Genomic DNA, 27484 nt, shown 5'->3' on the forward strand with positions numbered 1-27484 from the left:
ATTATATTTGACATATAGTATTTATAATACAATGATGTATTATCAATGTCAGCTATCATTAGAATTACTGAGAAAAAACTGTAATCTTTTAGTCATCATAACCAGTCAGTATATGCACAGGGCTGCCAATAATAAACTCATTTTCTCGCAAGGTAGTAAATATAGAGGTGCACCCACTGCCCCCTGGGATTATAGTCTTCAGAATATGGGGTAATTTATTAATTTACCACTGGATGCTAAAACAAAAAACAAAAATCAGTTCTTGTTATGTTATCATACCAGTGAAAGAGTGAGGAAAACACGTTGCTTAGCCAAGTGTGCCTCAACACAGAATTGTGAATGATACATACATTTCTAAGGAAACACAATATAATATTGGCTCCTGCATCTTTTATGACCAAATGCATTATAAAGGATTACTCTCTGAGTCCACGTGGATATCTCAATGACAGATGATGGTCAAACCATCTAATTTTATTAACTCTTATAAAAATGTTCATATTACTTTGTAGAATCTTATCCTCAGGGTTATCTCAATGTAAAATTCACAAACAATCACAGATATTTTATCCTACTGATTGAAATGGTATCACTGTTTAATGTTCATGAAACCTTAGTAGGTTGACTGTAGTTTCAAGTGAGACCTAACAGTCACTGTAATTTTTCACAAAGGCCTAGGAAACCAGTTTAACAAAAGAGGAATTGTGAAAGAGATACTATTTTCAAAGAAGAAATAAATCAGGTGACAAGAGATTATTTCAAAAGAGAGACCTAAAGTGGAATCTTAAAGGCTCTCAAAGCTCAAAAGGCCTTCTTGGACTCTCTCTCGAGTCTCTCCCTTTAAGAAAGTTGTCATAGCTATCTGTGTGGCCATCAATTATCATAATCTACTTTGTTTTATCATTATTTACTTATCTGTGTTTATTAGACAGTAATCTCCTGAAGGGAAGGCAAGACCTTTTCATTTACATCTTTTCTTCCATAGTGCCTAGCAGACAATTTTGCTTGTGGTGTTTGTTCAACATACTGTTACAAAATTGAAGTGTGAACTATATTGCTCCAACTTCATAGAAAAAAGTGTGTAGAGGCAGGCATTTAAAAAGGCACTGGAAGAACAAAGAGATTTGACGGTTCAAGAATGAGTATTAATTTAAGAAAAGAGAGATTTCTTTCTTTTTAGGTAGGATGAATATTCTAATATTTAGAATCTGTACAGACTACAATTGCATTCTTTCGTGCATGCATTCGTTCATCTTGCTTCCCAGGAAGAAGCATAGCCGGGTGGTTAGAAATGGACTCTGGGACTTCCCTGGTGGAGCAGTGGTTAAGAATCTGCCTGCCAATGCAGGGGACACGGGTTAGAGCCCTGGTCCAGGAAGATCCCACATGCTGTGGAGCAACTAAGCCCGTGCGCCACAACTATTGAGCCTGCACTCTACAGCCCGCGAGCCACAACTACTGGGCCTATGTGCCACAACTGCTGAAGCCCGCAAGCCTAGAGCCTGTGCTCCACGACAAGAGAAGCCACCGCAATGAAGAGTAGCCCCCGCTCACTGCAACTAGAGGAAGGCCGCGTGCAGCAACGAAGACCCAACACAGCCAAAAAATATATAAATAAATAAACAAACAAATACATAAATAAATAAGAAAAAAAAAAGAAATGGACTCTGATCTCAGTTGTTCAGTACCAGTCCTGTTTCAATCACTACTGGCTACACGATCTCTCATAAGTTACATCTCTACACCTCAGTTTCCCAGTGGGCAAATAGGAGTAACAGTAACAACAATATCCACTTTACGGAGTTGTCACATGAGATAAATGAAGTAATCCACACAATGGGATAAATAAATTTAGCCATCAATTTTATTGGAATCTCTATTTCTAGCTCTATGTAATTCATTGTGTGGACTTTAAGACATTACGGCATGGTTTCCTACTCCCAGAAGTTTACAATATACCAGGTAAGCAAGACACAAAAGAAAAAGTTTTAATTGTGTATGACTAAATGCCATACCAATTCAGTGGCCACTGAGAGCCAATACAATTGGATAAGAGAAGAATATATTTATTGAGCCTTATTAGTATCAGGCATTATCTCCCCAAAAACAGAACTTGCTTTTTTTCTCTCTGTCTCTCTTTCTCTTCTTAGCAGCTGGAATGAGCCCTGGACCCTGAGGAAAAGTGAGATTTCAAATTCTGGCATTTCAACAGAATTGGGTGAATTACAGGAGGAAGACAAGTGGTTTTACCAAAAGCAGGAAATGCTATAAAAACAAATCATCATCTGCCTTAAATTAGAAACTTCAATCTCTCTGTCAATATAAGGTGAGGAATAACAATATTACTAAAAATAGCTAACATTTATTGCATGTTTTCCATCCTCCAGGAAAGCTGTGCTTTTCACCCACCTGCCCTCATTTATTCCTCATAACAGTGCTATGAAATAGGTATTACAATTATTCTCATTTGACACATAAGGAAAAGCAAACTTGAAGGGCTCAAGCAAGACTTGCCCAAGGTGCCAAGACAGTGTGAAGTCCTACTGAGAACCGAACAAGAAGAAACATGAGGAGTTAGGAAGAAAATTCTGTGGAACAGGTGTAGCTTCCTGAGTCTTCCAGCTGACTTTCCTAGAATGTTAGAAACTACTATATTCACGGTTCCCTCCTACCAAAGGCTGAGAGAAATCTCCACAGAGCAACTCTGTTCTCATTCTGACCACTGACGTGAAAAGAACAAAAAAGCAAAATGAAATGACTTCCAAAATGTAAGAAAGAGGCAACACGTTCCACTAACTGTTGGCGTGATCTGATGCGTTTCTGGATGTCAGGAACAATGTTCATGGGCAGAGGCTACCTCATGAACACAGACAAACCCAGACATGGGAAAACATGGAAGTCTTCATTAACTTAGGTGAAATTACACTGGTCTTATTAAGAGGATGGACAGTTAAGTGAAGCTAAGCCAAATCCCTTTTACCTTTACATCTTCTTAAATGAAAACACTTAGAAGAGCTCTAATTCATGCCAATATACCAAAATAAATGGACTTCCCACCAAAATTTTAAGGTAAAATGTGCATTCTCTATGCCTTAAGAAAACATGAATTATGTCCATGTGGTTCTAGTGTTCTTTGATGCACGCCTGGCTTATTTATTTGATAGCACTTCTCTCTTCTAAGTTAGCAGTGCAAATTTATGAGACGATTCAATTGCCTTCTCCCCAGCATGTGGTACCTCAGAGTGTTTTACTCGAAGCTCCTAAAGGCTCAACCACCTACTATTAGCTTAGAATGATTAAAACAGGCATTAAGCTCTATCAGTATACCTCAATCATATTGATGCAACGAATAAACGTTTACACGTCATGACTATCAGAGACAACATAAAATAACTTGTATATCAAATCATTTCTCTTTTTCTCTCTCGCTCTCCTTTCCCCTTTCTCTCTTCCCACCCTTCTCTCTCTTACTCGGGTGTCAGTGCGCGCACACACACACACACACACACACCCCTTCCCTAGAATGCACATCTCTCATAGGTTAACTTCAAATTTAAAAGTAACATCACTTCCTTCTTAAATGCAATGGAAGACTTAAATAAGAATACCACTCAGTAGTTACTTACGCAGCCCTTTGCACGTTACAAAGAACCCTCACGCGTGCTGTCGCATTTCATTGTAGGGAAACAAAAACACCAAGTGGAGTGGCCAGTGATGGAGAAGAAAGCCTGACCCAGAGAAAACTTGAAAGAACTGCTAGCCCCTATGGGGTCCCACTCCTCTAACTCCACGTCTGGCTGCAAAACGGCAGTCCAATGACCTCATTTGGTTCGCAGAGATGTTTTATATGGTTCATACAGGGTTTTTAAAAGTTGAGTTCCTTGCTAATACTTAAAAACACAGTTCTTTTATAACATAAATAAAATCCAGATTTCCAACTCGCTTTAAGATCAGAAGATCTGACATCACCATGCCTGTATCTCTTAAGAGAATAATTGGCAGGAGCTCAGTAGCTGTGCCTGTGTGTTCTCCATCCTGCTTCGGCCCAGCCCCGTGTGTTTGTGAACCTCTTTGAGACACATGAATTTAGACACTGCACCAACAATGTGTAACACTGCAAAGATCCCCAAATCATGGAGAAGTTCCACCAATGTCCCACCAAGAAAGAACGGAAGGCAGAATAAAATTTATATTTTATTTAAATATTTAAATATATATATTTATTTTTAATAAATAAACTTTAAGATCATTCGACCTCAAACCATCAGATCATTCAATCTGATTAAACCATTAGGTGCTGCAAGTTTCCAAGGGGGCCTTCAAAATCATTTCCTTGATTTTTTTTCAATATTAAAATCTAATCACCAATATACTGACATAAATTGACCTTCTTTTTCTAATACAAAATTATCTTATTTAAAATCTTGCCTCCAGCGCCCTTCCTTACATCTGACTTCTTCCTTCAAGACGTTTCTTCTTTGTTTTTAATTTTCTTGATGTAGCAATAAATGTGTCAAGTCACCGTAACGTTAGCTATAGTCACTGCTAATCAAGGGTTTTTGATTATGTGTGCTTTAAAGTAACACAGGATTTTGACAGAGAAGCATGGGGGGAAATTTATTTACTACTGAATAAATATATTTTCAAACCTAAGTCCACTGTGACATAAAAACAAATCTGTGACTATAATGAAAAGTTTGCTAAATATCAACTAATTTTAACACCTCATTTTACAGAAGAGAAAGCCGTGGTCTAAATAAATGAAGTGATTTATAGGTATAAGATTACTCAATGGCCAAAGCCTGGACCTAAATTCTAAATCAGGTGTTTGCTCACGATTCATGATCTATCTAAATAATTTGTCATGAGATTTGGGACATGCCGAGCTCTCTCTACTGTGGATTAGAACATTCACTCCTCAAGCATTGTATCAGGAACTGTGACAGGCTCTGAGGATCCCAAAATTAATAGCTCGTATTGTCTCCCCACATGGAGCCTTTTGTAGTAAGCTAGTCAGGCAGAGAGATAATAAAGTAAGATGTCATAGGTACCATGATAAAAGAGGACAGGAGAAGAAAAGGAGAACACAAAAGCAGAAACATTTTTGAAGATGTCAGGAAAGATGATGAGTAGGATAAAGTTTGAGACTGATATCTAGGTGAGGCAGTTGGATATGTGGGTAAACATCTGTGTAGGCAGAATTTTGCGCTCCTGACCTTTACCCACTGGTGTCATGCCAATGAATATGGTATATGGAAAAAGGAGCTTTGCAGATGTAATTAAGGTTGCTCATCATTTGACCTTAAAATAGGAAGACTATCTTAGATTATCCAGGTTGGTCCAATGTAATCACATGAGGCTTTAAAAGCAGAGCTTTCTCTTGTCTGACAGAAAGTCAAAGAAGTGGTAGAAGAGGAAGCTGGAGAGGTTCAAAGCATGAGGAGGATTCAAGGCACTGCCATTTGCTTGAGATGAAGTGGGCCACATGTCAAGAAATGGGAACTTCATTCCTACAACCACAAGGAACTAAATTTCACCAACCACTTGGATGAGCTTGGAAGTGGATTCTTCCTCAGAGTTCCAAAAAGGCATGCAGCCTTGCTGACACCTTGATTTCTGCCTTGTGAGACTGTAAACACAGAACACCCTGCTTAGCTACACTGTGCCCAGACATCTGACCCATGGCAGATGATAATCTATACGCACTGAGATAATATACAGGCATCGTTCTAAGCAGCTAAATTTGTGATAATGTTTAAGCAGCAGTAGAAAATATATACTATAATAATATATAGGCATCGTTCTAAGCAGCTAAATTTGTGATAATTTTTAAGCAGCAGTAGAAAACTAATATAGCATCTTAGATAAGAGGTTTGTGGGAGGATGATAAAAGAAAAAAACTTCTTCCCGGCCATCTCTAACACTAAGCAGTTCAAAAGGGGGCTTTTACCTACAGATAAATCTGGTATGTCAATTGAAGATGAACATTTGTATTTAATGTGGGGGTAGAAATGAAAAAGAGGAAGAATTGACATGGGAAGCAAAAGAAAGAAACACATTCAGTGGAAAGATTCCCCACACATGAGGCACTGTATGAGGTACATTACTGTTTAATCACCATACCAAAGTGGTGGAGCAAACATATTATCCTCTCCCTTTCACAGATGAAAAGACTAAGGCTCTTAGATATGAGTGAGAGGTCAAAGACCAACAACTAATTCTTGGGCAAGGCAGGATAGGCTTTCAGATAGCCCAGATCTTTCTGATGAGGAAGCTCCCGGGGTTCATCTGTAAGATATGCAGGAGGTCTGTTGTTCAGATCACAGCTGTCTGTGTTGATGTGTACAGTGCAAACATGGTCACTTTAGAGGCTCTACTTGAAACAACAATTTTTGAGCATTTGAAGAAAGCTTTTGGCAAATAGGATTCTCATCTGAAGGAGACCTAGTTCTCTCTGAGTAACTGTTCCATTCTCTCTGAAGTAATATCCTCAAACAAGGACCCCAGGCTTCCCCGGCCCTGGCATGCTAGTAAATTTCTACCACTGCAGCATATGGTACCCGATGCTGGAAACGTGGCCCCTCTGAATTCTAGAATTAAGACTGGCAATCCTAAATGGGATTCCACTGAGGATATCCATGCATTTCTAATTCCTGCAGTGAGGGGCAAGAACCTTCTGGTATCTGCTCCAGGAAATCTGTGCACACATTGCATCTGGAGAGCCTAACGGATTTTCTCACCTCTGGTCCATCTCGCTCCTCTGTGGTTTATCCACATGAATCTTCTCACTGATTTGTCTCTTCTCATTCTGAATAGCTTGGATGATACTGCTTCGATTATTTTCTTCGGGATATTATTCTGTTGTTTAGTTGACCCTACTGTTAATTTTATTTTCTGTTGTCTAACTTATCTCCCACCCCCAACACACACACCACTTTCAGGCCATTACTTCTTATTTCTTTCAGTTTCAGTCAATCGCCATTTTTTTCTTCTAAGTCCTTATAATAATCTCTAAGCGCAGCAAATACAGAAAACATAACATCTGCAGCAAACACACTGGAATATGAAAACTTTACATTATCCACTCACTCCTTACTGCAGCTATGAATCTCTCCTCATTATTATTTAAGGATGGCAGATTCTCTGTTTCTGGATTTTATAACTCCTCACATTTTTTATATCTCAACTAAATTTTTTCTCTGCTTTCCCCGCCCCCATCTTTCTTCCCTCCCTTTTTTAACCTCCTTTCCTCTTTCTCATTCTCTTTTCTTTACCTTTCTCTCTCCCTTTTTTCCCCCTCTTTATAATATAAGGGAATCGGACCTACAGAAGCAATATTTTTATTTGATTTATTTTAGAAAATACAAGAATAAAAAAGGAAAATTAGAAAAAAAACCCATCATCACAAAAATCAAGATAACCACCAATAATATTTGCTATAGTCTTATTATGATAGCATGACATATTCCAACCCACTGAGGGTTCTACTGAAATCAATGGTCTCTAACTTGTTTTTAGGGAGAGGCTTTACTGTCCACTTTCTTCAAATGCAAATAACTTTGCCTCCTTCCTGACCCAGATGATATGAAATAAAGTTATGAATTTCTACACTAGTTCAGGGGAGAAAAGTATTGCTTCAGTTTGGGGAGGTCCTAACATTTCATGAAAGTGGTGATAGTTAAGCTCTACTATCAAGGGTAGTGTGGGGTCAGTTCTTAAAGCATCATGGAGGCTAGGGAGAAGGAAAGGTACTGCAGAGAGAAATTGTGGTGTGAGAAAGAGAGGCACAGATTTCAACCAACCTGAAGGCATCTGTGAAGAACACTTAGTAGTCCTGTAAACCTGGGCAGAAAGGGTAACAGTAGTGATGCAGTGGAAATCAAGGCTGAGATGTAATTTTCGGCAGGGATTGTGAGGGAGTACAGGCAAGGTGAGGAACGAAGGGAACGAGAGCCCCCGAAGATTCCAAGCAGAGTAGTGACATGTCAAGACTGCACTTTGGAAAATGATTCAAGCGGCATCAGGAGCTGATACTGTATGGTGAAGAGAACACACGTTTTGATTTGGATTGGCCCAGACTCTGCTTCTAGCTTCTCCCTTTACAAGATGTACGTGGTACTCGGCAAATTACCCACCATCACTATCCCCTAGGTTTCTCATCCATAAAATATGGATAATAATACCACGCAGGATTTGTCTTGGTTCAAGTTCCTGGGAAGCAGAGCCTGAGAGGAGGATTCATGGGCAAGACTTATTAAGGACGTTCTCTCAGTGGAGACTTGTCAGGACACAGTGGAGAAAAAAAGGAAGCAAGTGAAGCAAGGCTAAGGCCACAGGGATTAGCTTCATCCTCATCCTCCCAGGTGACTCCAGAGTTCAAGTTACACCTCACGGATATCCCGACCCAAAGCAAGAGTGCTGGGGTTTGGTACTCCTAGGAGCTATACCCGTGTGACTGGGAGGATGGTGGAGTCATTGGCTGGAATACGCATGTCAAGATGGAGAATTCTGAAGCGGGAAGCAGGAGGATAAATTCTACTGTGGACATGATTATCCAAACCAGCAAATGAAGAAGAGGGCATTGCTTTCTCCCATAGGATACCTAAATACCAATGCAAGGTTCACTTTAATGTGACGAGAAACATAATTAATCGTGATTAGCTAGTTAAAATCCTTTGCTTCCCCTACAGAGAAGAGTGCCTCCCTGGAGAAGGTAGTTTCTTTGCTGAGCAAGATGAGGGGGTGGGGATGCAAACTGGGTATGTCCAGAGAGAAGGAGGCTAACAAAAGAAGAGGTAATGAAGGGCAGATCTGAGGGTAAAGGTAGGGAAGAGACTAGGAGATGCAGCAGGAGATGCTGGAGAAAGATTCAGAGGAAGAACCCAAAAGGATCTAAGAGCGTTTAAGTGGCCACGAGGGCTGCATAGAGAGAGGAAATTTGGGGAACCCAACAAATTTTTACCAACTTGTTCAGGGGGCTTTGTTATGCGATATTTTTTTCTATGAAAAGTCATTAAAATCTATGCCTTTAACTGCTGCCTTCAGGAGCGACTGTTGGGGCCTGTATAAGCATGTGTTAAAGAAAACAGGTTCAGTGTGAGACCAGCGGGCCCCTCCTTGTGCTCCCAAGAACTGCCTGCCTTGAAGTCAATTATAGTTGGGTTGTGCAAGAAACAAGTTCACTGTGAGAAAACGCTAAACAGAAGCTCTGAAAGCCTGGTCTCCAGGCAGTCAGAAACAACTCAGAACAGAGCAGGGACTAGAAACAGTGGGGAGAGAAAGGAAACTGCATCTGAACTCAATTACATCCGTCAGCCAATCAGTTTTCCAAGGCATTGCATATTATTCCGAGTAAAAGTTAAAACAAAATGGAAAATGGAGTCTAATCATAAAAAGCTTAATCATGAAAATAGAGCACACGCATCTCTAAACAAAGAGCCCTAGGAGCCAATCACAAGCGCAAAATGAAGAGATATACAGTACAGTTGTAAACTGGCTGAAGCATCGGGAAAAAAATCCCAACTTAATCAGAAGGCATTCTTTCTACACAGTAAGCTCGTGCCCATTACAATCCACGGTGCTAATGATCATTCCTCAAAATGACAACATCGAAACTAAAATCACCATTTGTTCAAGTTAATTTCTTAAAAATCTGTGATTTTCCTCCATTACATTTAATATTTATGAACCCTAACTCACTGGAACTTCTCTATTTTCTGGTTATTACCATTCATTTTCAGGATGTAAAATGAAGGTCATTAAAGTTGGACTTTTCTTTTTTCTTCTTCATTCACCTAGCATTTCATCTTTAAAAGGCAATATAATTCCAATCAAATGCTTGACATACAATAACAGTTTTACCTTTACTTGAATATTATGTTCTTGGGAACAAAATTCAGGTCCCGTGAACTCGATCTGCGGCACACAGATAATTCTCACTTTAAGCCATAGCTACTTTGTAACAAATCTGGCTAGAAAGTGAGTCACTTTGTTAGGAAAATCCTGATATCACTCTGACTTCTACCATAAAAGAGGAAAAGAACGATTGAAAGAAATTGAAAGCCACTGGCGAGGAAGGAATGAAGTTGGCAGGCAGGCTAATGGCACACTGGGTACAATGTTCTGGATTCTTCTTCCCCATTCTTGTCTCTTTCCCTGGAACACCCCGTTTGTTTCAGGACTCCTTTGGAATATAATGCGTAAGGTTCTTGGAACTCAGTGCCTTCCTACATTTTCTGGGTTCTTAGAGTGTGTAAATGCAATTGGTTTGGTTTGCCAGTGGGTTTTATAATCAAATAAATGGGATATTCTTTAATTCTGCAAATCTTTGGATTCTGAAGAGAAAATGTATACCCTTTCTAAATGTCTGTGGAAAAATCTCTAAAACGTAGGCTACATAGAGGACTGGCTGCTGTACTTGGATTGCACCATGTACTCATTCTCATGCTAGGCCTCCTGGACTGGCATCACTGAAGATATGACTTTTAATTAAATACAGTAAACAAAAAGGGAGCTTTAAATTTCCATAAGATCCTATATATTGGTGGAAGAGTTGTTCTTACATCTCAGTTCTGTGTAACACTTCCCCACTCCTACTTCTTATTTGAATTCAGAAAATACTTTTCTCAGAGAGAAAATTCCAGAAAAGCTTCTCTGCCATCATCGTTGGACCCCTTCTGCCCACAGAAGGAGAGAGAAAGAGAGAGAAAGAGAGAGAGAGGAGAGGTGGCGGGGGAGGGAATTCGAGAGAGACAGAGAGAGAACAAAAAAAGTAGAACTTAACGTAATAAAATGGTGACAAAAATAAGGGCTAACTGAAAAGTGAAAGGCTCCACTCAGACTGAACTAATATGGAATGGTCTCTCATGTCGGGAAAATGAGTTGAAAAGAACCCATACTGGGAATCAACTCCCACCATCACCATAAAAAATAAATATGAAAAAAAAAAAAAAAAAACCAAACTTAACGCCAGTTTTTACTTTCAAATTAATGCTTTGTCTTTGGAAAATTCACACAAAAGGAAAAGCGGTGGTGGGTGGGAAGGCACTTCTGCTTTATTCTCTTTGAATTAGCACAAAGATTCAACTCTTTTCTTTGGTTGGCTCATCATAGGAGGCAGTGGGTGGTGAGGAAAATGGGGCTTGATGCAAACCGGCCTTGCAAAGAAGTACCTCAGAGGACCAGCCCCTACTAGACCAGTCAGTCTATCCCCCCTCTTACTTGGTGGTGGTACGAAGGACAGAAATGTATACCTCAACCCAAGTACAATTTACACACTATGAACAAAGGGATGGGGCTATTTTCAGGGCTCCCTAGAAACACAAAAAAACACAACACACAACAAAAACAAAAAGAAAAACAACTCACTGGCATTTAAAACAATAAACTGGCAAGAAAAAAAACTGCAAACCTTTCTCTTTTGGGAGCTCATGTTATGCAAGGACTTATTTGAGGCCAGTTGAGAAACACATGTCAAAAGGAAGTAAGGCACTCCTCACCGCCCTCAAAGAGCTTATTTCTCAAAAGGGAGAAAATGTGAAGTAAGGGAGAGGACATAGCTTGGAAGAGGCAGACAGGCCAGCAGAAATAATAGCAGATGCTGAGAAAAGTTACATAGAGAAGGTGAGGGCTCACTGTCCTCCTGGAAATGGAAGAGGGTGGCCACTGTGTCATTGTCATGTAGATGGAAGGCAGATTTGCTGCTTGAGAGGAGATTAAGAAATATGGGATTAAGAGCCTCTGAAAGCACTGGGCCTGGAAACTCAATGGATAGGGAAACTCGAACAGTGACCAAGAAGCTGATCACAACAGTGATCCTTCCCTCCAGGGAAAAGATGAGAACGCCAGCTACCAGAGAAGGTATAAACTGAACCACCAGATAGCAGGCCGATTAGAGCAGAAACATATTACTCTCCGTGCAGCTGAAAGTATTCACACATCTTTATGTTCACAGTCCTTTAAACACAGAGCAACTCAATAAATTCTTATTTGTGTGATGTCATCAGCAGCAGCGGTGCCTAGATGGTTTCCTTCTTTTGTTTTAGGCAGAAGGAGAGACAATGAACATGATTTTTTCCCTTCCATGTCCGCTAGTGACTGCCCTTGGAGTTGCAGTGTTAAGATGGGAGTGGAAGGATGTTGGCAGTTTTACCGTACATCTTTTTATTCACAAAGACTTCTCATCTTGAAACCGGTTCTTTGTTTTAAATCAGGCATCTATTGATGAACCGTGAGACCCAGTACAGCTCACCAGGGGCTGAGGCGGGGTATACACTATGGAATTAGGACAGTTAAACACTGAAATCGATCCTGCCTTTCTCCTGCCGCTGTTGCAAGCAGTTGCAACTCCTGTAGCAAGCAGTTTCTCTAAGCTATTAATTTTATTATTAGCACACCTGGAGGCATTGTTTCCCTCCAGGAAAAGCAATTCAACTGTGTGTGCTACAAGGCTGGTGGCAGACGATCAATGACACAGCTGGGATGGGACAGGCGGTGACACCCTGTCCCCACCTCTTTGGAATATGGGGGTGATGGATGCAGAATAACAGATTTGTTTCCGATTTCCTCCCTGCACTCTTAAAGCAAACTTTGGTTACCCAAAATTTGCTTTCTTGTTTGTTTTTAAAGAAAACAGTAAAAAAGAGAGGTCCTCTAAAGTTTTAACTCTGCCACTTCACTTTGGGGCTTCCTGCAAGCTAGGTCCCCATTCTAGTTCTCGTGTGAAATGCAGACCTGGAAGAAGGGAGGAGAAACACCTAGATCATCAGAAGTTGTCAACTGACTGCTCACAGGCTCACTCTCTTTTCCAATGCATTGCCCTTGGCCAGTGTAATGTGGGCCCTGTAAACTGCATGAATATGTGCACAATTTTTGAAAACATATTACCCAGCTTTCAGAAAGCAAGATATTTCATTCGAACATCCGGATACCTGGTTTCTCCTTAGAAAATCAGATGCACATACAACCCTGAATCTCTACGGCTTATTGTGCAATTAACAGAGTTGAAGAGATGGTCCCTTTTAGAGAATGCACGTACTCTGGGCTCCCCACATCCTCACTCAGCTCACATCACCTGCTCTGCCCCTGTGCAATTGACTTGGCAGTCTCTGGTGGAGATGACCTCCACAATAATAACTTAAATCATCTGAGAATATGCCAATAACTCCCTTCTCAGACTCCTTCAAGTCTCTGTTTTCCCTCATTCTTTACTTTTTCTCTTTCCTTTCTCCCTCTTTGCTCCTCTTTCTCTCTTTTCCTTCTTTCTCGCAACTTGTCAGTGTCTCTCCCCACCATACACACAAACACACACACAGAAATAGATACAGATGTAGATATAGATGTACATACGGATGTATCATACTCCAACAAATGCTTAACAAAAGTCCATCTTATAACAGAGCATACAGAAAGAGGACTTGGAGTATGTCCAAGCTGATGTCACTGTTTGAAAGACATCCAGATGATTGGGTTGAGGTTGCCTGATTTATGATTATATGGACAGATATTCATCTGTGCTTATAGGGCACACAGTACTGAATTACTTGCCAGAGAAGTCCCAGGACACAGTCTATTCATTTTTCTGGCACATGTTCTGATGTTCTGTACTGCCTAGGGTGGCAGGGAAAGTGCAGTTTACAATGAGAAGCAGGTTTTGCTCACAAATAATCAATCTACTGAGTTCTGCCAGTGCCAGGCAAAAGTATTAAGGAGGTCACGGACCCTTGTCATCCAATTTCTGTATCCGTCAAAGACTGATCCTCTCTCCCATTCTTTTAACAAACGTCGATTGAGCAAATACTACGTGCTAGGCTCTGTTCCAGGAACAAGGGATGGATTGGCTTTTAGCAAACCATGCTATAGAAGAAACCCATGCTTTGGAATGAGACAGATGTGGGTTTGAGGCCTGCTTCTACCACTTATTCTACTTCTACTGTTTCTTTCTGTCAAGTTACTTAATCTTTCTGCTTTTATATACTTTGGCTTTTACAAAGACCACTAGTAAAAGTGGTCACGATAATGTCCATCTCTAGTAGAACGACAGAAAAAAGAAGCAACTGCTCCCCATTCTCTGGTGACTCCAGGTGGGACCTCTCAGAATTTACTGCCAACCTTGGCATTCAGGATCCAGAATCGATGAACTACTTCATGAGCAACATGGTAAAACATGAAAGACATGGTACAGACATGAAAGGTGTGAGAGTTACACAGTCAGGCATATACATTTGTTAGAATTTCACAGTAAGATTTTTGCATTTATATATATATTACATTAAAAACTGTGAATAAATAATAATTGTGTGGAAGGAATGAGGAGTAAGTGGAGGTATAGATGATATAGCAGAATGTTAATAATTATTTAAGTTGGGTAATAGGTTTATGAAGGTTCATTATTCTATTCATTTTATTTTGAATATATTTAAACTCTTTTACAATGAAAAAGTTGTAAATGTGTTTTAGAAATTTGGTATCCAAACACAGGTGTTCATATGAGATGGTAGAGAGCTCGGAAAAATAAAAAATATATATAAAGAATCATTTATGAAGTTAAATTTATTTTTATTATCACCTTTTTGTCCTACATGTGCTTTCTTATTTTTTAATATTAAAATATATATTCTTTTATAAAATGGTAATAATAATACATTACTAACAACAGCTATCATTTATCAGAAACAGGCCTGCAGCCTAGTTTTGTAACTAAAGGTTTATCAGAACATATCATTCCTCGGGACTTCCCATGTGGTGCAGTGGTTAAGATTCCGTGCTCCCAGTGCAGGGGGCCTGGATTCGATCTCTAGTCAGGGAACTAGGTCCTACATGCATGCTGCACCTAAGAGTTTGCATGCCACAACGAAGGAGGCTGCGAGCTGCAACTAAGGAGCCCGCCTGCCGCAGCTAAGACCCAGTGCAACCAAATAAATAAATAAATAAAAATTTAAAAGAACACATTCCTTTACATATCGTCTATAGCTACTTTCATGCCCCAAATGCTGAGAAGAGTAGTTTAATTAATTTAGGCTATGAATGGTTAACAATGCCTTAATATGTCACGACTCCCAGCTAAGAAATTAAAAGCCCCCCTTAAAATGCCAAAGTGAGCACAAGGACACAGCTAATACATCAATTCCAGGAACTGAGATGATGACACTCTTTTGTAGTAGGGGGACATTTTTCCCCACTGAGACTGACTTCTTCCATACATCCCACCAGCTGCTCTCAGTGTTTATTCTATTTTTATAATTTCATGGATCAGCATAAATATATCATAACCCCATATATAGGCTGGCCAGTGTTCTCTACTGGCGTTGAACCCTTTCAGGAGATAAGGGATGGGAGTACAGTACAGTAGATAAGAGCATGATGTTCAGCAACTAAGGGACCTCACGCCTTGCTCTGTTAATAAACAGCCATACAAACAAAGACTTTTCAGCCCAATGTCCCCATCCAAACAATGGAGATGAGAATATTATTCATCTTCGAGGGTTTCCTGAGGATTAATAAGAAATTGCAAAGGAAGTGCTTATCACAGCTAACATTTATGGAGCATTACTATTTTTATACCTTGTGTTGCAAATGTCATTACCTCCCAGGGATAATGATCCCTGATAAATTGGGTTTGCCCAGGGACCAAAAACTGAAGTATGTGACCTTCAAGAGGTGCTCCCTTGTCCCCCCACCATTCCTTTTCACCTTCATGAGTCCTTGACTCAAAACTCAATTTCAGAAGAAGGGGAACAGCTCTTCTCAAGTCACAGGTGTCTCACATGGAAATCTCTTCCAAATTTATAATTCGGTAACTCTGCATGCTATCTTAATAGTCTGCAGTTCCAGTAATAAAGATAGGTTAATTTTGCATTAGATGAGCTTTAATGTACAGTTAGAAATCAGAAACTAGCTTATGTGTTCATTAGTGGAAATCTTGCCTAAAGTGGGTCATGTCGAAGTAGAGGAAATTGAGAGACTTTGAGAAGAAAGAGGTGATTTGCTTCATGTGTCATCTTCTATTATTTATGATGAATTCAGTGGTTGTGAATCAAATGAGTCTGATAGTATTGGATTGGCCAAAAAGTTCGTTCGGGTTTTCTGTACAATGTTATGAAAAACCCGAACAAATTTTTTGGCCAACCCAATATCACTGGTACATATTGGTTTGAGAGGTCATCAGGGAAGCAGCTTCTCCCATGTTTTTGGTATCCTTTGTCCAACTTCAGCAAAGGGGCTGGGGAGGGGGGGCTGCTATGGCCTCATCACTAGTGAAGTAACCCCTGGTCCATAACCTTTGACTTGACACAGAAGCAATGAGGCCTCTTTAGCAGTGACTTGTGCTTATCTAGCGATGTCATGCAAAGAACTTGGGATTGAAATGAGACAGACGTGTAGCTGGCTTTTGGCTTTGCTCGCCATCTTGGGCAAAATGCCTCACCTTTTTGAGTCTCAGTTTCCTCATCCAAAAAAACAGAAACAATGATGGCTAGGACAAAGAAGGACGCCTGAAGAGTACACTGCACAATTTCTGTCAAATAAGCTCTAAATAAACGTATTCTCTGTGAGGGTCCTTGAAGAGCACTTTGCTACTGTAAACACTCAGTAAAAGGCCATTTTCACCATCATCATCTTCATTGTCACTGCTGTCATCAAAAGCTGACTGGCGAGATCAAAAATTATTTTTATAGACCTCATAGTCTATAACACCCCAAATAGGCTCAAATGACAGTATGAACTTTAAAAGGTAAGCCCTTACCTGCAAATAGCTATACCTCCCCTGGGCCTGTGACTCTGCCTAGGGTTAGAGGAATTTGTATGTGAAAATAGAGAAGCCATTCCCATGTGCTTTTGGGTTTTGTCCCCTCCCCTGCAACATTCCATCTGATATAAACTGTGTGGTAGAGTCCCCAGGCTGTGTACAAAGGAAAGAATTCACAGGCTCCACTTAAGGTAAGTTGAAATGCTTAAGAAAACAAAGGTATCTTCTGCCTAAGTTTGCCGGGTGTAGGTGGGGAATCAGATTCACACTTCCATTTAACAGTCACAGGAACTGCACACCTACAGTGATTTCCCAGGGGTGCAATGCTGCAAACGTACCCCAAGGTGTCAGGAACAAATCACGATGTCTGTCTTTCCTGACTACAACTGCAATGGACGGGTTTTAATGGCTTTAAAAGAAATAGGAACTGACACTAAAATGACACTTTTTGTGAACAAGATATATTAGAAATTTTCCACACTCCTCCCCCGATCAGCACGATTTTCCCCTTTGAGAGAAAAGTGCTCAGTCTGTGCTTCTATACTGTGATAGCAACGCAGATTCAAATGTAGGTGTTTTCCATCACTGACGTCAGACTTGCACAGAAAGGGGACTAGATCCCATAGATGCCGTAAGACTCCTTTGCTGCCTTCCCCCTCATATCCATTACAGGTATTTAAGTACTACAACATTGTTTGCCTTTCTTTCTTCAACCTCCCATAATATTAGGTACAAAAAAAAATCACCATCCACTACCGTCATGAGTAAAGCTCCATGCTCATACAGCCCAGCAAGCCAGAAATCATTACTCCCTACTGCACCTTAGAGAAGGGTTACTGCCCTGAGATTTCCCAGCCATGCTGGAAAGGCTCAAAGCCAACAGAAGGGAATTGGTTTCCTTCTTCATTGTCCTATTTCACTGACACGATGATGACCAGACCTTACATGTGATTTGTTCTGTTAAGTGTATGCTGGACTATAGTCTGGAGAACCAGTTTCTACTTCTTGCTCTGCCCCTGGTTAGCTGTGGGCATGTGCAGAATTCCCTTATCCTACCAAGATTTCAGGGTCCTCGCACATAGAGTAAGGAGAGACAGGCAATTAAACAATAAAAAAGTTTTCATGTCTTTTACCAACACCTACCCACTGGTAGTAGCTCTAGGGCTCCCTGTGTTGAATGGATTCTGGTGCTGCAATCTGGACTCAGCAGAAAAGCCATCATGGTTGACAGGTGCTGCCTGCACTAAGATGGGAGGGAGGGAGGAGAAGCAGTGAGTAGCACCTCTCCTCCACCTAGGTTTGACCCCAGAATGATGGACATAAAACGATATTATCCAACTTTAACACTGAGCGCTACTAAAGAACTTTTCTTGAAAATGAAATGTTTCCTTTCAATCCTGTGAGGCCACATATGGATGTTGCTAATGGATCTGGTGACATGGCACTGTGCCAGCAAGATCAATGTAGCCAGTGTCTCTGCTTCACTGTCATGTTTTTTCTGTGTGAAAGAATCAGAATTCAAGCAGGAAGAGGCAGAAGAATTTTTTGCAAGGCTTGAGTCCCACCTACTTCTTCAATGCTGTCCAAAGCACACCTAAACAAACTGCCCATCTGATTCCATTGGGAGTGGATTTTCAAGTCCTTGAAATAAGCAGACTACACCATCGTGTCTTTCATTGTACCATACACTTGTGTACAAACATACCACATCTTGTCCTTGCTTCCTTGCCTATCCTGTAGAGATGTTAGCTGCACTCCTTTCCCCGTTTTCAAAATGATCATTTTCTCCTGTTACTAATAGGCATGCTTTTCTTCTAAGGAAACATGACAATAAAATTAATATAGAGGACTCTCGGGAAGATGGCCGAAGAGTAAGATGCGGAGATCACCTTCCTCCCCACAGATACATCAGAAATACATCTACACGTGGAACAACTCCTAAAGAACACCTACTGAACACCTACTGAATGCTGGCAGAAGACCTTAGACCTCCCAAAAGGCAAGAAACTCCCCCACGTACCTGGGTAGGGCAAAAGAAAAAAGAATAAACAGAGACAAAAGAATAGGGACGGCACCTGCACCAGTGGGAGGGAGCTGTGAAGGAGGAAAGCTTTCCACACACTAGGAAGCCCCTTCACGGGCGGAGACTGCGGGTGGCAGAGGGGGGGAGCTTCGGGACCGCGGAGGAGAGCACAGCAACAGGGGTGCGGAGAGCAAAGCAGAGAGATTCCCGCACAGAGGATCAGTGCCGACCGGCACTCACCAGCCCAAGAGGCTTGTCTGCTCACCCGCCAGGGTGGGCGGGGCTGCGAGCTGAGGCTCGGGCTTCAGTCGGAGCGAAGGGTGAGGACTGGGGTTGGCGGCGTGAACACAGCCTGAAGGGGTTAGTGCGCCACGGCTAGCCGGGAGGGAGTCCGGGGAAAAGTCTGGACCTGCCAAAGAGGCAAGAGACTTTTTCTTCCCTCTGTTTCCTGGTGCGCGAGGAGAGGGGATTAAGAGCGCTGTTTAAAGGAGCTCCACAGACGGGCGTGAGCCGTGGCTAACGGCGCAGACTCCAGAGACGGCCCTGAGACGCTAAGGTTGCTGCTGCCGCCACCAAGAAGCCTGTGTGCGAGCACAGGGCACTATCCACACCCCGCTTCCGGGGAGCTTGTGCAGCCCGCCACTGCCAGGGTCCCGGGATCCAGGGACCACTTCCCCGGAAGAACGCACGGCACGCCTCAGGCTGGTGCAACGTCACGCTGGCCTCTGCCGCCGCAGGCTCGCCCCACATCCGCACCCCTCCCTCCTCCTGGCCTGAGTGAGCCAGAGCCCCCGAATCAGCTGCTCCTTAAACACCGTCCTGTCTGAGCGAAGAACAGACGCCCTCCAGCGACCTACACGCAGAAGCGGGGCCAAATCCAAAGCTGAACCCCGGAGCCGTGCGAACAAAGAAGAGAAAGGGAAATCTCTCCCAGCAGCCTCAGAAGCAGCGGATTAAAGCTCCACCATCAGCTTGATGTGCCCTGCATCTGTGGAATACATGAATAGACAACGAATCATCCCAAATTGAGGAGGTGGACTTTGAGAGCAAGATTATTTTTTCCTCTTTTTGTGAGTGTGTATGTGGTATGCTTCTGTGTGAGACTTTGTCTGTATAGCTTTGCTTTCACCATGTGTGCTAGGGTTCTATCCGTCCGTTGTTTCTTTTTCTTTAAAAATTTTTTTTCTTAATAATTATTTTTTATTTTAATAACTTTATTTTATTTTATCTTAATTTTATTTTCTTTTATCCTCTTTCTTTCTGCTTTTTCTCACTTTTATTCTGAGCCGTGTGGATGAAAGGTTCTTGGTGCTGCAGCCAGGAGTCAGTGCTGTGCCTCTGAGGAGGGAGAGCCAACTTCAGGACACTGGTCCACAAGACACCTCCCAGCTCCACATAATATCAAACAGCGAAAATCTCCCAGAGACCTCCGTCTCAACACCAGCACCCAGCTTCACTCAACGACCAGCAAGCTACAGTGCTGGACACCCTATGCCAAACAACTAGCAAGACAGGCACACAACCCCACCCATTAGCAGAGAGCTGCCTAAAATCATAATAAGTCCACAGACACCCCAAAACACACTACCAGATGCAGTACTGCCCACCAGAAAGACAAGATCCAGCCTCATCCACCAGAACACAGTGACCAGTCCCCTCCACCAGGAAGCTTACACAAACCAATGAACCAACCTTACCCACTGTGGACAGACACCAAAAACAACGGGAACTATGAACCTGCAGTCTGCAAAAAGGAGACCCCAAACACAGTAAAGTAGGCAAAATGAGAAGATAAACACACAGCAGATGAAGGAGCAAGGTAAAAACCCACCAGACCTAACAAATGAAGCGGAAATAGGCAGTCCACCTGAAAAAGAATTCAGAGTAATGATAGTAAAGATGATCCAAAATCTTGGAAATAAAATGGAGAAAATAACAGAAACGTTTAACAAGGACCTAGAAGAACAAAAGAGCAAACAAACAATAATGAACAACACAATAAATGAAATTAAAAATTCTCTAGAAGGAATCAATAGCAGAATAACTGAGGCAGAAGAACGGATAAGTGACCTGCAAGATAAAATAGTGGAAATAACTACTGCAGAGCAGAATAAAGAAAAAAAGAATGAAAAGAACTGAGGACAGTCTCAGAGACCTCTGGGACAACATTAAACGCACCAACATTCGAATTATAGGGGTTTCAGAAGAAGAAGAGAAAAAGAAAGGGACTGAGAAAATATTTGAAGAGATCATAGTTGAAAACTTCCCTAATATGGGAAAGGAAATAGTTAATCAAGTCCAGGAAGCACAGAGAGTCCCATACAGGATAAATCCAAGGAGAAACACACCAAGACACATATTAATCAAACTGTCAAAAATTAAACACAAAGAAAACATATTAAAAGCAACAAGGGAAAAACAACAAATAACACACAAGGGAACCCCCATAAGGTTAACAGCTGATCTTTCAGCAGAAACTCTGCAAGCCAGAAGGGAGTGGCAGGACATATTCAAAGTGATGAAGGAGAAAAACCTACAAACAAGATTACTCTAGCCAGCAAGGATCTCATTCAGATTTGATGGAGAAATTAAAACCTTTACAGACAAGCAAAACTTAAGAGAATTCAGCACCTCCAAACCAGCTTTAAAACAAATGCTAAAGGAACTTCTCTAGGCAAGAAACACAAGAGAAGGAAAAGACATACAATAATAAACCCAAAACAATTAAGAAAATGGGAATAGGAACATACATATCGATAATTACCTTAAATGTAAATGGATTAAAAGCTCCCACCAAAAGACACAGATTGGCTGAATGGATACAAAAACAAGATCCATATATATGCTGTCTACAAGAGACCCACTTCAGACCTAGAGACACATACAGACTGAAAGTGAGGGGATGGAAAAAGATATTTCATGCAAATGGAAACCAAAAGAAAGCTGGAGTAGCAATTCTCATATCAGACAAAATAGACTTTAAAATAAGGACTATTAGAAGAGACAAAGAAGGACACTACATAATGATCAAGGGATCGATCCAAGAAGAAGATATAACAATTGTAAATATTTATGCACCCAACATAGGAGCACCTCAATACATAAGGCAAATACTAACAGCCTTAAAAGGGGAAATTGACAGTAACACATTCATAGTAGGGGACTTTAACACCCCACTTTCACCAATGGACAGATCATCCAAAATGAAAATAAATAAGGAAACACAAGCTTTAAATGATACATTAAACAAGATGGACTTAATTGATATTCATAGGACATTCCATCCAAAACAACAGAATACACATTTTTCTCAAGTGCTCATGGAACATTCTCCAGGATAGATCATATCTTGGGTCACAAATCAAGCCTTGGTAAATTTAAGAAAATTGAAATTGTATCAAGTATCTTTTCTGACCACAATGCTATGAGACTAGATATCAATTACAGGAAATGATCTGTAAAAAATACAAACACATGGAGGCTAAACAATACAGTACTTAATAACGAAGTGATCACTGAAGAAATCAAAGAGGAAATCAAAAAATACCTAGAAACAAATGACAACGGAGACACGATGACCCAAAACCTATGGGATGCAGCAAAAGCAGTTCTAAGAAGGAAGTTTATAGCAATACAATCCTACCTTAAGAAACAGGAAACATCTTGAATAAACAACCTAACCTTGCACCTAAAGCAATTAGAGAAAGAAGAACAAACAAAAACCCCAAAGTTAGCAGAAGGAAAGAAATCATAAAGATCAGATCAGAAAGTAATGAAGGAAACGACAGCAAAGATCAATAAAACTAAAAGCTGGTTCTTTGAGAAGATAAACAAAAAAGATAACCATTAGCCAAACTCATCAAGAAAAAAAGGGAGAAGACTCAAATCAATAGAATTAGAAATGAAAAGGGAGAAACAACAACTGACACTGCAGAAATACAAAAGATCATGAGAGATTACTACAAGCAAGTCTATGCCAATAAAATGGACAACCTGGAAGTAATGGATCAATTCTTAGAAATGCACAACCTGCCAAGACTGAATCAGGAAGAAATAGAAAATATGCACAGACCAATCACAAGCACTGAAATTGAAACTGTGATTAAAAATCTTCCAACAAACAAAAGCCCAGGACCAGAATTCACAGGCGAATTCTATCAAACATTTAGAGAAGAGGTAACACCTATCCTTCTCAAACTCTTCCAAAATATAGCAGCGGGAGGAACACTCCCAAAGCCATTCTATGAGGCCACCATCACCGTGATACCAAAATCATACAAGGATGTCACAAAGAAAGAAAACTACAGGCCAATATCACTGATGAACATAGATGCCAAAAATCCTCAACAAAATACTAGCAAACAGAATCCAACAGCACATTAAAAGGATCATACACCATGATCAACAGGGGGTTGGGTTTATTCCAGGAATGCAAGGATTCTTGAATATATGCAAATCAATCAACATGATACACCATATTAACAAATTGAAGGAGAAAAAACATATGATCGTCTCAACAGATGCAGAGAAAGCTTTCGACAAAATTCAACACCAATTTATGGTAAAAACCCTGCAGAAAGTAGGCATAGAGGGAACTTTCCTCAACATAATAAAGGCCATATATGACAAACCCACAGCCAACATCGCCCTCAATGGTGAAAAACTGAATGCATCTCCACTAAGATCAGGAACAAGACAAGGTTGCACACTCTCACCACTCTTATTCAACATAGTTTTGGAAGTTTTAGCCACAGCAATCAGAGAAGAAAAGGAAATAAAAGGAATCCAAATCGGAAAAGAAGAAGTAAAGCTGTCACTCTTTGCAGATGACATGATACTATACATAGACAATCCTAAAGATGCTACCAGAAAACTACTAGAGCTAATCAATGAATTTGGTAAAGTAGCAGAATACAAAATTGATGCACAGAAATCTCTGGCATTCTTATACACTAATGATGAAAAATCTGAAAGTGAAAACAAGAAAACACTCCCATTTACCATTGTAACAAAAAGAATAAAATATCTAGGAATAAACCTACCTAAGGAGAGAAAAGACCTGTATGCAGAAAATTATAAGACACTGATGAAAGAAATTAAAGATAATACAGATAGATGGAGAGATATAGCATGTTCTTGGATTGGAAGAATCAACATTGTGAAAATGACTATACTACCCAAAGCGATCTACAGATTCAATGCAATCCCTATCAAACTACCACTGGCATTTTTCACAGAACTAGAACAAAAAATTTCACAATTTGTATGGAAACACAAGAGACCCCGAGTAGCCAAAGCAATCTTGAGAAGGAAAAATGGAGCTGGAGGATTCAGGCTCCCTGACTTCAGACTATACTACAAAGCTACAGTAATCAAGGCAGTATGGTACTGGCACAAAAACAGAAAGATAGATCAATGGAACAGGATAGAAAGCCCAGAGATAAACCCACACACATATGGTCCCCTTATCTTTGATAAAGGAGGCAGGAATGTACAGTGGAGAAAGGACAGCCTCTTCAATAAGTGGTGCTGGGAAAACTGGACAGATACATGTAAAAGTATGAGATTAGATCACTCCCTAACACCATACACAAAAATAAGCTCAAAATGGATTAAAGACCTAAATGTGAGGCCAGATACTAGCAAACTCTTAGAGGAAAACATAGGCAGAACACTCTATGACATAAATCACAGCAAGATCCTTTTTGACCCACCTCCTAGAGAAATGGAAATAAAAACAAAAATAAACAAATGGGACCTAATGAAACTTCAAAGCTTTTGCACAGCAAAGGAAACCATAAACAAGACCAAAAGACAACCCTCAGAATGGGAGAACATATTTGCAAATGAAGCAACTGACAACAGATCAATCTCCAAAATTTATAAGCAGCTCATGCAGCTCAATAACAAAAAAACAAACAACCCAATCCAAAAATGGGCAGAAGACCTAAATAGACATTTCTCCAAAGAAGATATACAGACTGCCAACAAACACATGAAAGAATGCTCAACATCATTAATCATTAGAGAAATGCAAATCTAAACTACAATGAGATATCATCTCACACCAGTCAGAATGGCCATCATCAAAAAATCTAGAAACAATAAATGCTGGAGAGGGTGTGGAGAAAAGGGAACCCTCTTGCACTGCTGGTGGGAATGTGAATTGGTACAGCCACTATGGAAAACAGTATGGAGGTTCCTTAAAAAACTACAAATAGAACTACCATATGACCCAGCAATCCCACCACTGGGCATATACCCTGAGAAAACCATAATTCGAAAAGAGTCATGTACCAAAATGTTCATTGCAGCTCTATTTACAATAGCCAGGAGATGGAAACAACCTAAGTGTCCATCATCGGATGAATGGATAAAGAAGATGTGGCACATATATACAATGGAATATTACTCAGCCATAAAAAGAAACAAAATTGAGCTATTTGTAATGAGGTGGATGGACCTAGAGTCTGTCATACAGAGTGAAGTCAGTCAGAAAGAGAAAGACAAATACCGTATTCTAACACATATGTATGGAATTTAAGAAAAAAAATGTCATGAAGAACCTAGGGGTAAGATGGGAATAAAGACACAGACCTACTAGAGAATGGACTTGAGGATATGGGAAGGGGGAAGGGTAAGCTGGGACAAAGTGAGAGAGTGGCATGGACATATATACACTACCAAACGTAAAATCGCTAGCTAGTGGGAAGCAGCCGCATAGCACAGGGAGATCAGCTCGGTGCTTTGTGACCACCTAGAGAGGTGGGATAGGGAGGGTAGGAGGGAGGGAGACGCAAGAGGGAAGAGATATGGGAACATATGTATATGTATAGCTGATTCACTTTGTCATAAAGCAGAAACTAACACACCATTATAAAGCAATTATACTCCAATAAAGATGTAAAAAAAAAAAATTAATATAAAGGTGCCCCTGAGGCTTACCAAAACCTTATTCTAAAACATTAGCTGCTATTTAAAAAAAATACGACACAACAGTTCTCTTTGAATAAAAAGGTTCCTTTCGGACTTCTCTGGTGGTGCAGTGGTTAAGAATCCGCCTGCCCACGCAGGGGACACGGGTTCGATCCCTGGTCCACGAAGATCCCACATGCCGTGGAGCAACTAATCCCGTGTGCCACAACTACTGAGCCTTCTTGTCACAACTACTGAAGCCCATGTGCCTAGAGCCTGTGCTCTGCAACGAGAAGCTACCGCCAACGAGAAGCAAGCCAACCACAATGAAGAGTAGCCCCCACTCGCCGCAACTAGAGAAAGCCCGTGTGCAGCAACGAAGACCCAACGCAGCCAAAAATAAATAAATTTTAAAAAAGAAGGTTCATTTTACCGGACTTCTACCTTCTTGCGGTTGGTCTCTGATCCTCTTGTTTCTACGTACACAAAACATTAAAATTAGCAAGAAACTATTATGATTTAGTTCCACGTTTTGAATTTTTTTTTTTTTTTTTTTGCGGTACGCGGGCCTCTCACTGTTGTGGCCTCTCCCGTTGCGGAGCACAGGCTCCAGAGGCGCAGGCTCAGCGGCCATGGCTCACGGGCCCAGCCGCTCCGCGGCATGTGGGATATTCCCGGACCGGGGCACCAACCCGTGTCCCCTGCATCGGCAGGCGGACTCTCAACCACTGCGCCACCAGGGAAGCCCTGAATTTAATTTTTTATCAAGGGATTGCTCAAAGGAGAACTGGGGATGACAAGTGTATTAGTTTTTTATGGCTGTGTAATACATTACCACAAACTTAGCAACTTACAACATTTATTATTTCACAGTTTCTATGGGTCAAGAGTCTGGGTATTGCTTAGTCAGGTCCTGTACTCAGGGTCTCACAAGACTAGAGTCAAGGAGGGTGTCTGGACCTGAAATCTTATCTGAAGCTTGGGGTCCTCTACAAATTCACTGACTCCTGGCAGAATTCAGTTCCTTGTGGTTGTGGAACTGAAGCCCTCAGCTCGTAGATGCCACCTGCTGCTTCCTGCCACATGGCTCGCTCCATAACATGACACTTTATTCCGTCAATGAGGACAATCTCTCTGCTCTCGATGCCTTCTTTTGAAAGGTTCACCTGATTAGGTCAGACCCACCCTTAAAATTAATTTAAAGTCAACATATTAGGGACTGAAATCACATCTGAAAAATCCCTCACCTCTGCCAAAGAATGTAACCTAAACATGCGGATGAATTCCCATCATATTCAGAGGCCCCACCCACACTCAAGGAGAGAAGGAGGGTATTACACAGGATATAGAGAGAAGGGGGTGGGGTCTTGGGGACTGTCTTAGAAATCTACCTAAGTATGTGAAAGCACATAGATGGTTGTCTACATGAAGAAATGGAATACTAGACAAAGAAATCTGGGAATGATCAGAAATAGAGTCTTCAATCAATCAATCTCATTCACAAAAAAGCAATTATATATATATGTATATATATAAATTTATATATATTCATATATATAACAATGCTACATAGCAACACTTATTGATTGCTAATATACCCAAAACATAAAGAAAAAAAGGAAAATATTTACCAACTGCACAGTAAAGGATAACAAAAATAACTTAAGCACATCTACACGATATTAAAAAATTGAAGGAAAACAGATATTTCACTAGTAGTTAATAAATTCATGCAAAAATATTCAAGCTTCTAATAATAATACAAAGGAGATAGTGTTGCCCACCTGCATTAGTGTTGCCCA

The 27484-nt window shown here is 40.7% G+C and overlaps 1 protein-coding gene across 4 annotated transcripts in view; it reads right to left on the minus strand.

The window, feature by feature from the left end:
* LOC113608252 (teneurin-2-like) overlaps positions 1-27484 on the minus strand; it is a 739689-nt gene that overhangs the window by 138246 nt on the left and 573959 nt on the right. Inside the window, exon 1 of one of the 4 annotated variants that reach the window (XM_027084360.1) lies at positions 17888-18660. The exons of the other annotated variants lie outside the window; for them this stretch is intronic. The gene's annotated coding sequence lies outside the window, so the exon portion shown is untranslated. Of the gene's footprint in view, positions 1-17887; positions 18661-27484 lie in introns of those variants that run through there. 4 annotated transcript variants of the gene reach the window in all.

Source organism: Aethalodelphis obliquidens, unplaced genomic scaffold (genome assembly GCF_003676395.1).
Source record: "Aethalodelphis obliquidens isolate GAN/ISIS:26980383/991018 unplaced genomic scaffold, ASM367639v1 scaffold52, whole genome shotgun sequence".
In the NCBI taxonomy this organism is placed as follows: Eukaryota; Metazoa; Chordata; class Mammalia; order Artiodactyla; family Delphinidae; genus Aethalodelphis; species Aethalodelphis obliquidens.